Source organism: Onychostruthus taczanowskii, unplaced genomic scaffold, assembly GCF_017590055.1.
Source record: "Onychostruthus taczanowskii isolate IOZ18803 unplaced genomic scaffold, ASM1759005v1 scaffold11, whole genome shotgun sequence".
NCBI lineage: Eukaryota > Metazoa > Chordata > Aves > Passeriformes > Passeridae > Onychostruthus > Onychostruthus taczanowskii.
The window spans coordinates 12746305-12757673 of NW_024497629.1; the positions used below are offsets into that span (position 1 = coordinate 12746305).

The 11369-nt window shown below is 38.6% G+C and overlaps 1 protein-coding gene across 1 annotated transcript in view; it reads left to right on the forward strand.

The window, feature by feature from the left end:
* Positions 1-10523, forward strand: part of PXDN (peroxidasin) — a 158555-nt gene extending 148032 nt beyond the window's left edge. The window contains exon 24 of the transcript XR_005953796.1: positions 10476-10523. The gene's annotated coding sequence lies outside the window, so the exon portion shown is untranslated. The remainder of the gene's footprint in view (positions 1-10475) is intronic.
* Positions 10524-11369: the final 846 nt, after the last annotated feature.

Genomic DNA, 11369 nt, shown 5'->3' on the forward strand with positions numbered 1-11369 from the left:
AAGCACTGAAAACTTAACTCTAGATTTTCCTAATACTTTTGAATAATTTTCACTGTTAGTAACAGCCAATACAAAAGTTTTCATGTTCATTGCCACAGATACCATTTTAAAGAGAAGAGTTAAAATATATTCTCTTATCCATTACTATAACACAACTGAAATAACTCTAGATCTTAAAAAAGTAAAGTCAGGTTTTCTTTATTGAAAGTATTAAACACCTTCTAACATATATACTAATGAAGGAGGTTTGTACTGTTGAACAAGGAAATTCTGTTTTACTGCTAGAAGAGACTTTTTTTCTCCATCCTGGTATCCATGTAGGAGTAAAGAAGTCTGTGTATAGCAGAATGCTATCAGGATAAAATACATTCAAAACACACTCTAGCAAAACTAAATTTTGTCCTTGAAGAGGACATTAGGACTTTATGTGGGTGAAAACAATTATTTTTGTTGCCCTGCATTGGAACAAAACATTGCAGAAATCCAGCACCGCTCTAAGGTAAGAGAGATCTGTCATTCACACTGCCCACTTGATACACTCAGCTTGGATCCTTCAGTGCTCAGAAAGCAGACTGCAGGCTCTCATAAACTAATTCAGGCAATCTAACCTGGTCCTAGGCTTTCTACCTGACCATAAAGCTCTCTAGACTGTGATTGCAGAGATTCATAAATAGTCCCAGAAGGGTTAATGCTCTTTTGGGAGCAGGCACGTGATGTAGAAGGAGATACAAAGGAGAAGGCTTACTTCACACAGTGGAGCTGTTGCCAAGAAATCAGGGAAAGGCTTTAGGTTTACATTAGTTTGAGGATGTTTGCTCCAAGATTTCTACTACTCTGCAGCCAAAAAGCTGGCAGAAAAGTCAGGGCTAATTCTCTTTTGAGCTTTTTCTGTTGAACTTTTTACACCACAAAGTGCAAACAAAGCAAGAAAATTAGCTAAACTCCTGTGAGAATGAGATTTTACTGAAAGAGGTTCCTAACTCTTCTGCTCCTGATTTTCATTGTTGCTGATGGCTTTTAAATACTCAAGCATCCTCTGTATCCTATAGATACATTTCCTCAAGAAAGTATGCTGTTTAGGCAACAGATTCCTTCTCCTTTTTTTTTTTTTTCTTTTTTTTTTTCTTTTATGGCTATGTAGACCTTCTGAGAGCCTGAACATGATTTTTATATTTTTCCCCATTTAGTTAGCTAACTTTTGGACTTAAATTTCTTTCAAAAAATCCTATCAGCTTCAGATCCACAGTCAAGAAGAGCAATTTGAAAAACCTAAACTCCAGAACATACGTGTAATTAGTGTCTACATTTGGCATTGCAAAGTTCCCCTGCAAATGTACACAGGAGCCTTTTTAGCTCCTGCCCCCCCAGTGTCATGAGCTTGTTAAAACCCTGAGGAAAGCAGGTTCTGTTAGGTGTGATCTTTGCACCACTTACCACAGATTAAGCATGGAGTTCAGCAGACAGCAAAGCAGCCACAGATGGTATCTATCATCAGAAAAAGGGAGTAGTGAACCACTTTGCTGAGCAGACTAAAAACTAGGGCACTCCCTCACAAGAGGTGACTGGAGTTACCTAAGCAGGGTGTTTTTTTCTCCAGATGGTTTCTGTTTTTTTTCATCTCAAAAGGAATGTTTACTCACTTTGAGACACCATGAAGAATGCATATTGATCTGATGGGGAAGGCATGCACAAGTCCGTTCTCACTTATCAAAATAAGTGTCCAAAGAGTAACTATTATACTTTGTATTTTATCAGAGTCTGGCTTCATGGCTCTGACATCCATGGCTTCCTAAGAATTTTCAACTGAGCTAAAGTTTACTTACTCTGTCAGTCACAGAGTAGTATGGCTTTGACAAAGGAAGGGGGGAATGTAGGTTTGAATGTCCATAGAGCAGAGAAAAACATGTCTGTGCTAGTTAGCCAGGACACTGAAACTTGATGAGTTTCATGGTTAATTCTTTTCTGTGTATGCCTATAACCCAGGTTGTCTCAGACTTTTACAAGTAATCCTGGATTCAAACCAGCTGTTTGACGTGATGCTTTCCCTGTTATACCCTTTATTGCCCACATTCTACATCATTACACACAAATTTCACAACTAATTCTCAAGGCTGCACCTTGTGTGAATGAAGTGGTCTGAAGAATCACACCTTCTATATGGAACAAATACTTTATTATTAGTCTAAAGTTGGTGATATCATTATTAATCCAGTTGCACCAAAATTAACTTTTACAATCAGGCTTTCAAATTATTACAGCTCTTTCCCAATAGTGGTGCAGTTAACACTGATATACAGACACTTTCTAGTGTCTTACCCTGTCTTAAGTCAATCTTACTTTCCTATATTTCTCAGGGTCCTGAAAACAATTGCATCTGTTTTGATGTTTAAGAGAATTCAAGAGACTTTATTTGTCCAGACTCTGCCAGTTTAGTGCTTATGCACTGAGAAGTTTACAACTTCAGATGCAGTGATCTTCATGAGGTCTTCAACTGCCCTACTAGACTGCAGACATTCTCAGTAATCAGGTGTTTGTCCTTAGGACAACGCTAAGTATGTGAAAGTGGAAGTGCTGAACCACAGCACTATTTAGGTTGGAATAGATGACCAAAGGCAATCTGACATCCTTCTCTATGCAACATTTTTTTTCTAGTTTACTTCTAGTTACTCATGACATTGTCCAGTCAATTTCTGAGTCCCCAATAATGGAGATGTCCCAAATCCTCTAGCAATTTGCGCTTATCTATTTTCATGGGGATTTTCTGTAGGTAAATACAACCTTAATGAAATTTCCCTTAATGAAATTTAAAACTGTTGCTTCTTGTCCCTTTGTTGAGCACCTCTGAGAAGAATCTGCCTCTGTATTGCCTTGTATTAGGCAGCAATCAGCTATCCCTTCATCTGTCTTCCTGTTTAGGACATCCTTCATAATAGGTTTTAGTAATCAGGAATATAAAAATTAAGTGCCTAGTTTCAAATCCCTTTTCAAAATTTTGATTACTACTTGCAATCAATCCATTCAATCCATTCAATTGATCCAAACTGGTGAAGTCATTAATTGTGGCTAGGGCATGATAAAAAAGTGACCCAAACCCCAACTTCCAAAAGCCAATCAGCCCAAGTACCTGAATAGACTGGTACTGGTAGGAGAAAGGTGACCACCAGCCAGATTAACCAGCAACCAGGTATTTGTTAGGAGATTTTTCAATCAAAAAAAGGGTCAGCTTGAAAAGAAGTATAAAAGACTCTTTGAATTTTCTTTTACCTGGGAGACAGGGGTGTAAGAAAGTCTTGTGAATCACAGCATGGTCTGGCACTGTCAGAAGCTGCCTGGCAATGATTGCAACCTTCCCATGGGCCACCCCAAGGCATCCGTGTCCAGCCTGAGGAGAGGGACCCATGCATGGGGACTCACACCTTGGTGTGCCTATGGGACTCTGAGGGGTGTTTTGCATCAGTCCCAGCCCCAGCAAGATGTAGGAAGCTGCAGGGGCTCATGTATTGCTGGAGAGCACACATCTCCAGCAGGGGATGAAAATGCATATCTTGCAGAGGGGGAACAATCATTCTCAGGATACGAAGTGCACAGGTAACTTCAGAGGGCCACAAACAGGATGTACAAAGTGTTCACATCATTATGCATGAGTGTGTTGGGGTAGGATCAGAATGTTTTGGATTTTTTTAATAGAATAACTTCTATTTACACTTTGTATGTGTCTAGTGTAGTAAATTATTTGTTGTTCTGATGATAATGATCCCAAATTATTGATTCGCAGTAATTTCTGTAACATCAGCAAAACAAGAAACTGCTTTGACCTAGATTTGATTCAATCACAATACTGAAGCAGTTTTCCTTGCTCTACTCTATGAAGAAATGTCTTTCACTTTCCGTAACACAGTGAGTGTTCCAGATGCTGGTTCAGGATCAAGCTTCCTAGCACAGAGGCACTGCTCTGGACATTGGTTTCCCCATGAGGAGAACATCTCACTAGAGCTGCACATTCCATTGCAGAGTTTCAATATGAGTGAATCACCATTTTCTGATGAAAAAGTTCAGCCAAAGGACTCATAAGCTGCTTGACATTTTGTTTAGTTCAGCCATACATCAGTAATATCACTGCTTTTACAAAGTAACTTGAGATGGTTTTTAGCAAACCAGAATTATCTAAAATATTTTAGGCTGTGGGCCTTTTGTGTGTAGGTTGAATAAACGAGGCAATTACTTAGCTGCTTATAGTCAAGTATTTTTCCAAAAATATGCTTGATTTCTGCTCTGTGTGGCATGACTGAAGCTTCCCTAGGGATTTGTTCTCATTGCAGATCTCATGCTTATATCACAAGCTTGTTTTCCTCCCTATTTCTTGCATAAAGGGAATCAGAAGTGCAAAATATGGAACTTAAATGTATTCCAAAAGAAGTAGAGAAGAAAAGAATGGCCTTGACTTGAGAGGTTTATCAATTCTCTGTACTAATCAGCAATAACTGTGAGTTTACACCTGTTGTTGCGGTGCGTTTTGAGGTGGGGCACCCCGGGGATGTCCCCGGAGGGCCCCCTAGGCTGTGAGCTGGCTGACAGCAGCAGGCAGGCAAGGAGACTCCACACGGCTTCTGAGGGTGCTGAGCAGATGAAGGTTTATTTGGGGTCCCAACCCCGGGAACAGCATGGTTACTGAGGAAAAGGGGGGGAAGGGGGAGACGGGGGAAGAGGCTGAGAGAGAGGAAGGGCTAAGAGCCAGACTGATCCCCTAGCACAGCTTAAGAGGGGAATTGAAGTGGGCGCGGAATCAGATTTGGGCCAATGGGATTGCAGATACAGGAGGGTTCAGGGCAGGACCACAGGCTTAGAATGTACCATACATTTCGGAGGGGTGAGACAGAGCATACCATTTAAATAAAATGGAATACAACAACCTGTGATGAGAGTGAGCACAAAGCCATGTGCTGTGACAGTGAGCAATGACATGTCACCCTCTTGAAACATGATAAGCAGTAATTAAATGCTACATTCACCTGTTTTCATGTACATTCTTTATAGAATTTCTCCAAATAACTCAATTTCAGAACTAATCCCCACAAGACTTTGCTAACAGCAGTATAAATGATTTGAAAAAATATCTCACTTTATCAATAAAGCCATCCAGCATTCTAATAGACATTGAATAAAATTAATGGAATAACTTTGACAGTTTGTCTGACAGGTGCCTTTAAAACACTGCAGCACTGCTTTGCTACATGGGCTTTAATGTTTTTATCTTCAGGGGACACAAATGTCTCACATATCTTAGCCAATGTCAGCATTAATTAGTTACTTATTCAATATCAATAATCAAAAATATTTCTTTCCTCACCCAGAAATACCACTTTTCTTTTCATTCTGTCATTACAGACCTCTGTTAATGTAACAGAGCAGGAACAAAATGTCTGGTTCATTACCCTCCAGGTGAGAGTTGGGTTCTGTCTTGCCTAGCTCCACCTCTCACCATTTTACACTCACGCATTTTTGGCTCCACAACTATAAAAAGAGTGAAACAACAACAAAAGCTGGCAGTTGAGGTATTTCCTTGGAAGGATGAGCTGATATCCTGAAGGAAAAGAGATTCACACCCAGTGGTCCTGTGCTGACTTCTTTGCTATATCTTTTAAAAGACACCCTCAGTTCAGGTTGCCAGTGGACGTAGGCATTTTCAATAAAGAACAGAACATGTAAGTACTTAGTGTAATTTTACTTTACAGCTCTCCAGAAGCCTCCAGAGATGCAGCTATTTCTGTGCTGACTGCAGAAAGAATTTAAGCATGTTCTTTCAGAAGAGCAGATTATGTTTCCTCACTGGTGCTTTGCATCCAGTATTCAGATCCTGTTGTCTCGGGTTTTCCTTTCATCCAAGATGATCCCAAGGTGTGTTGAAAAGTCTCTTTTCCCCAAATCAGCTGTCGAAGAAGAAATCAGGAGTCTTCGGCTGTTGTTCTTAAGGTTGTTTATTATTTCTTATCTAAAACATTTTCTGTCTGGCCTGCCAAGGTCTGTTCTGCAGGTCAGTCTGAGGCACACTCCACCTGCCCATGGGGCTGGTGTTGTCTTTTATACTACAAACTACGTATCCAATATGTACAGTTATGCTCCAATACATATCACCTTTGTTAGACAGTGACTTTCCACTCTAAACCAATCCCAAAGTGCCACCATCACCAAGAAGATGGAGGCTAGGAAGAAGAAAGGAGAAGAACAGGACAACACTCAAATCCCTCCATCTTGCCCCTAGACCCCCATAGTAAAATTCTTCAAAATTCCACCTTTCACTCTGTGACAACTACTGTTATGCTACTTAAACTTTTGTGACTTGTAATTCTTCATATAAGGTTGGTAATTTACTCCATGGGTTAAGATTGAATTCCTGAGTGTCTTTGGCTTCCTGCCAGGGCCTCTGAACCCCTGCCAGGATTTTGAGCTATCCAGGGCATCCAGAGGGATGTCCTGGGTTCTGACACCAAAACTAGGTGTCTCAGTTAGTCACATTAACTCCCTGGCCCACTTTCTACCTTTGTGCCAGTATTTCATTAGCATGTCTCTCTTGTGAAAACAGAAATGTGACCTTTCTGTTCAATGGAGATGAGATGCCTGGTAATTTGCAGATGGAAATTAAAGGCTTCAGGTCTGCTCTCTTGAATTGACAGGTCACAACTTCTGAGATCTTTTCTTTTGTTCAGGATCATGGTATTGCAGCTGTCTCCTGGGAACTGGCAAGAAAATTCTTCTGGAAATATTTTTATACTCCCTCCCCACAAAGAAATATTAAGACTATGTGGCTGACAGCAAGAACTCCAAAGTTCTGCTAAATTTTCCACCCAAAAGTAGTTGTGTGTTAGGTACTGTAAATCAAAGAGTCAAATATGGCCAAAAAGTACTAGACATACTCTACATGTATTTACCAATTTTTTTTTTTGTTTGTTTTAGTTTGCAGTAGCTCCACTATGTCCAGACATTTTGGTGTGACACATGTTCAGTAGATCAAGATCAGATCTGTAAGAGTGGGCAATTTGATCCAGTGATAATGGTCTGAAGTTTCACAGTGAGCATATCTGATCTACAGACATTATGTTCCGAGCTCCTGCTGTGCTGAGATATGTCTAGCAATCCTGGACAAGTACTGTGCAAATATTCTGCTCTGACAAGATTTCCAGGAATGAAAATGGATTCTGCTTGTGAAACTGAAATTCATGTTGACTTAGTCAGACTGGATAACACCCACTCTACATGGCCAGTCTCTGCTATTTCTCTAAACCATAATCCTTCAACTCATGCCTGTTTACATTGTCTTTTAATGAAATTAGGCAGGTATAAAAGTATTGATTAAAACAGTTTCCAGACCTTAACACAGCCTCCACTTCTTATATTCTTTATCTATATTTGTGCAGTTCTCATGAAATTGTTGATGCATGATGCTTCAGAAAGCATTATACAAAAGTATTATACAATTATAGAATTGTAGACTCATTAATATAACTCAATAGTATTTTATAGCTAATAGATCATCCCAGCTGAAGCAAATCTTCATTGTATGATTACAGATTTGACTTACAAAGGGTTTGATACAATATGCTGAAATTAGTAGAAGTTAGTTTTTGTAGCATTGCACAGTATTTTAATTAAAATTTGGACAGTATCATTTCAAGTGTACACTAAAATTATTACCTCATAGTTACTTAAAAGATAACTTAATGGTTAATCATTATCCAGTTGGTACATTTCAAGTGGGATTATGAAGAATATGTAATTGACCTTTTATTGTCCTGAAGAAAACTATTGGAAATGCAAATCCATGCTGACATAGCTGTACATAATAGAAACAAATATCAGAGTTAAAAATAATAGTAAAAGAAGTAAGTTTTTCCAGAAAACCCCCAAAATTTCTTTGAACAGCCACCTGAATTAATCTGTATAATTAGTATTTTAATGCAGCAAATTTGAGGCTATATTCTAGAGACTAATGCCAGCTACTGATGCTACTTCCAAATGGGGGAATATGTTCTGAATGTCACTGACTCAGAAAGGGAATTAGTCTGATTGTGGTAGATAACAAACTGGACATGAACTCAAAATGTACTGCCATGCTAAGACAGCTGATATCAATCTCTAATCTAAGTCAAGTATGTAACTAAATCAATGTCTGTAAGTACCTACATGGGAAAGTGATTTAACAGAATATATGAACCATCAATCTTGTGAACAAAGGCATAAAAATGTCCATGGACTGTCAGCTAGACCTAAACAATTTCAGAATAAAATAAGATATAAACACTTTACTGGGAATGCAATAGATTTACACATCTTGCAAGGTAAAGTGAGCCCTCCTCTTCCTGACCTCAAGTCACACCAAGCTTAGCAGCCTATCCAACTCTGTCTCCCAGAAGAAGTTAGGGCCTGTGCAGGAAACACTGAGCTCTTTTTATGGGAATACAGGTTATTCAGATAAAATATTATGGTGCAAATGCCATACAAATGATACATCTTAAAATATACCAAAGCAATACTTTATTATGACGATGAATTATTAAGAGTTAGGGTGAGACAGCTATTACATGTCTTGATAGACAATGATGATTTGCTCTTTCTTCAATTAAATTGCATAGGTGCATTTTGAATCATAGAATGGAATCATAGAATGGCTTGGGTTGGAAATCATAGAATGGCTTGGGTTATAAAGGACTTTAAAGATCATCAAGTTCCAACCCCCCTGTCATGGGCATGGACATTTTCCACTAGACCGGGTTCCTCCAAGCTCCATCCTACCAGGCCTTGAATATTCCCAGGGATAAAGCATACATTGATTCTCTGGGCAACCTGTTCCAGTGACTCACCACTCTCACAGTAAAAAACTTCTTTCTAATATCTAATGTCTCCCCTCCTTCAGTTTGAGGTCAATCCTGTTTGTCTTATCATTATATGCCCTTGCCAAAAATGTCTTTACATCTTTCTTGTAAGCCCTCTTTACATACTACAAGATGTTATAAGGTGTCCTCGGAGCCTTCTCTTCCTCCAGGCTGAACAACCCCAACTGTCAGTCATCTCTGGTTTCCTCGCTCATCACAACATTCAGCAAAATTTAGCAGGCAGCCCTTCACTAGTTTTTTTTACTGTAGCAAGACTGAGTCCCAAGTAGTACTACTCAGTCTGGTCTCTGCAGCTGTCATGTCAGTGTTCATTTCTTGACACTCACAGATCCCTTCCATCTCTTCTGCTCAAGTTGCTATCAGCAGCGTCCCTGCTTATTTTCCTTTGAAACTTCATCTCTCCACCATATCAATCTATTTTGTCAATAATGAAGAAGCCACCAAGGACAAAGAAAACTTTAGGACACATGCAAAGACAATCAACATGATCAATAAATACCTGAGAGAAAACTGAATGTGCCTTTCTCCCCCGAGATAAGAATCAAAGGAATCTTAGTGATTTCAGGTTCTCACAATTTTTTAGCTAGCATCTGAAAAAAGACTGCTGAAAAACTCAAAAGCTGTGTTTTGCATTATTTTTGTCTTTAAGTGCATGGTTATGAAATAACTTCAGCAATTCCTTTGTACAACCCCTGAAGATAAACACACATGCATCTAGCCCCATGCCCCAGCCCCAAAACGTACTTGTTTAGGGAAGCCTGAATATTTTTTTTTAGAAGAACATTTTCATATATTTATTTTGGCATGTTCATTTTCAATGAAATGAATTATTTGGTGACAAAAGTAATTACTCATCTTTGCACTTAAGTATGATACCATTAGGAAAAACTATATAAAGCAAAGGAGAATCAGTGTTCCCAGGGTTTCTTGTCTCATATGATCATCTCCTTTTGAGATGGGAACTATGCTGATTATGCATTTTTCTTCATGAAAGCCACTGACAACATTTAGAAAAGCTGATGTTCCCTTTCTCAGAAATGGCTATTTGTTTTTCCTGTTGAATTTTGAATTAAATTTTAGGAAAAAAATATTTCTGTGTATATATATCTTGATGTTTATGTAATTTCCAAAGACGCCTTGAATCATGATCTGGACCTGTGTCCAAAACTGTCGTGCTGGCCTAATCTGTGATATGGTTGCTAGTGAGCACAGTCTGCTGGCAAAAGCTGGGAGAGGATGAGGAAATCAAAAACTTCCTCAACTAAATATAATACTTCACAGCTGTGAGAAGCATTATGAATGGTGCTATAACAGATAATGTGGAAAAAGATGGAAACAACAAAATGTGTGCCTGGACTCTTTGTATTTGCTAAACCAAAACAAGAATATAGCTTTGACATATGGCCGCTTGTGTTCAAAGTCTGGAAACAATTCCCTTTTGGAATTTCAAAGACAGTTAAAGGGGTGCACTTATTTATGGCTGGTAATATTTAGTCATTACAACGATGTACAGTGAACAGTGATGAAAATGACTGGCAAGCACTTACACACTGTGGTAAATTCAGTTTATTTTGCTGCAAATTGCAGGTCATTATTCCAAATCCTGGAAGTCACTGCATAGGGTCCAGCTCCTGACTCATCAAAAAGGCAATTTTGTGGGTAAGTGGGTCAGTATGCATAGCATGAGGACCACCAGCCTATGGAACTGATACAGAACTTGGCATGCAGGTAGATTTTCCATGCTGTGGAAGAATCTGTGACAGGACCAGGATGCAGAGGGTATTGAGAGTGAACCAATGGCTTTGACTTTCAGCAGGCAGTTTCCTCTGAGTTCCACATTCAGTACGAGCCACAAGTCTCATGTCGCTCTGGAGGTGTTACGAGCCCAGACTTCTTATAGCTAGTGGAACAGAAAGAAAGGTGTATTAGAATTAAACTTTTTGCAAATTATTTTTTTAAAGTTATGACATGATTTTAAAGCTAAGAAAACCCAATATGCAGTCTGTTCCTAATGAAAGAAGTATTCTGTTCTGGAAAACTGTAACTCAGAGAAGTCTTGAAGAGAAGTAAATCAACAGAAGCTTTCAAGATACTATTGTTTCAAAAATAGCTGATATGATGGGTAAAAATTTAATAAAAGAAAAATGAGTAAAATAAGTGAAATTATTTTCTATCTATACTAAACATATACAATATTTTAAAAAAACTTTGAAGAAGCTGAAGGTGTGAAAAATGAGATACAAAAAAATCAGTTGATCATAGGAAATACTTTGTGAGTATTAAAAAAATCCAGCTTACTTAATGGAAAAAAAAAGAAAATATTATGATTTTTTTGGATAAAACCTTAATATCCACAGGAGGAGAAAATATGCAGCAGAGAAAAACAAAAAGCAAGTGAAATCTGAAGCCAGAGAATTTGTATATAAAACAAGACACAGCACCATTAACAGCTGGGGCTGACAAGCAGTCATGGATACTTCC